At 38.4% G+C, this 2,157-nt stretch overlaps 1 long non-coding RNA gene across 1 annotated transcript; it reads right to left on the bottom strand.

Annotated features, from left to right (window-relative positions):
- Positions 1-220: 220 nt before the first annotated feature.
- On the bottom strand, positions 221-1,620 carry LOC131983834 (uncharacterized). The gene is made up of 3 exons (XR_009395499.1): positions 1,562-1,620; positions 1,423-1,485; positions 221-638 (listed from the first exon to the last, which is right to left on the bottom strand). It is a non-coding gene; the product is annotated as an uncharacterized LOC131983834 (long non-coding RNA).
- Between the last annotated feature and the right edge of the window lie 537 nt (positions 1,621-2,157).

Consider the following 2,157-nt stretch of genomic DNA (forward strand, 5'->3'; position numbering starts at 1 on the left):
TTTACAAACTTGAAAATTATGTCACACACTCGTTATGCAGTTCACTGCTGACATATAACCAGGCTCCTGGCTAGCTCGCCAATTGTAACCCTCTATTACCAGGTAAACATAAAAGATAGTCAATCAAATTAAAGCTGGGCTGATATCAGAAATTCTAGATGCGACTATGGAGCCTGAAGTAATAAAAGTCAGCAGAAAACATCACACAACACAAAGCAGGTAGGTTTAGAAAATTATATTATACAAAAAAATCAATTACAAACCCTGCCTACCTAAGCCGGCTTCCTAAATGCACATATGCATATTATAAGGGCCCAAGAAAAGAATTAATCGCAACAAAAAGTGTCCCTTTATGAGATTTCATTCAAAGTTAAAGAAAATAAAGCAGCTCTTTCCGGAATTCATGAGAGTTCTTGGTGTGTGTGTTTAGTAAAATGTGTTCCTTCACTACCCGGGTAGACTTGTTCTTATGTGTGTTCTTATCTGTGTTTTCAATGAAGTAGTAGGGTGATGACGGTTCCAAAACGCCACGGCTGGCCACACCAGGCTCTTGGTCCTTTCGTCGATTCTGCAGTTAGCTCGCCACTGACTGCTAGAGTCAGACTCAGATGTTCTCTGTCTCTCTCTCTAAAACCAATCTATACATACAGTACAGAATGCATTAGTTACTATTATTTCATTTCTGATCAAGTCATCTCCATTCAAATATCAAATCAAATATACCCAATTGTTAAGGATATAAATACTCTCATCATTATATCAATGAATATGTACACATCACACCACGGATTGATTACGTCTAATGAACAATCAATCAATCATGTACTTCCATCTCACAGCATAGAAATAAAATCATGAGATTTATGAAACCATATATTTATGTTTTTTAACCTTTTAAATCTATTTATGCATTTTAACATTTTAACCATAACCTTTTAAACATTTTCATATATTTATCATTTTAGCAGCTAGATAACTTCTGTTACCTCTCACATCCATATAACATACATATATAACATATTAGCAATTAAATGCATTAAATCACCCATATTTTGCATATAGACAAGAGGATAAATATACCCTCAATCAAGTGATTTCAACGTTACAAACAGAGTCTAAAGGCACATTTAACGGTGAAAAAGATGTGCTACAATGGTAACTAGCTTAACCGTGCTAGCAGCAGAACTAAAACAACCAAATCCACATTCAAATGCTAGCGATTAGCCCGCGGCTAGCGCGATTAGCGATCTTTTATAAGCATTTTTAACAATATAAAACTACTTGAAACCGTGTTTATAAGACATCAACAGTCAACAGTAAGAAGAAAAGTCATATCTCCGATTGGTTTTATACGGCAGCATTTCACATTACAATGAGCTTGCACATTTAGCATAACACTTGTGTTAGCATTATCATTCTCACCGGAGGTATCTTGAGGAGCTTTCACGGGCGTGCAGCTCAACTCTTTTCCTCGCAGCGTTCAACCTAACGGACACAATATTTCAGTATTTTGATGTGAAACTTTATGAATTTCTGTTATTCTGTGGTGATATTTTCATACCAGTCCTTCATGTGTTGGGCAACGTCTTGACTGGAAGAAAGGAAAATCAAGTGTCTTTTTGATAATCCCCCTGGGCGTATACGCCACCCTCTGGCAGAATAGGGGATTGCACCCTAGTAACCTTGTGCTGGTTACAACATACATACAAATTGTACTGCTACAGAGCTAACTGTGAAGCCTATTAGCACTGTGCAACTGCCCAGCACTGCTGCTGCTCTGACCATCGTCTCCTCCCACCTTGTTCCACGACACCGGACTGCACTATGAATGAGCACGAATATCACGCCTTTGCGGGATCACTATGACCACCCGAAGGTGAAAAGCCGGCACAGAACTTTCCGGGAATATAGCAGGACATTTGCGGGACCGCACTATGGAAGGAACTTTTGTGTTACTTTATATGCAACTATTTAAACCTTCCTCGCAAAGAAACAAAAGATTTACAATAAACAGAAATGATCTTACCAAGAATAAATAACGGTTGGTAGAGTGGTTGTCTCCTGATGGAAGGCCATGGTAGTCTACATGTCGAAATGATCCATGGGGAAAATATTGAACCCCAAATTGCTCCCGATGGCTACTTACTCACCATTGTG

This window comes from Centropristis striata, chromosome 13 (genome assembly GCF_030273125.1).
Source record: "Centropristis striata isolate RG_2023a ecotype Rhode Island chromosome 13, C.striata_1.0, whole genome shotgun sequence".
Lineage (NCBI taxonomy): Eukaryota > Metazoa > Chordata > Actinopteri > Perciformes > Serranidae > Centropristis > Centropristis striata.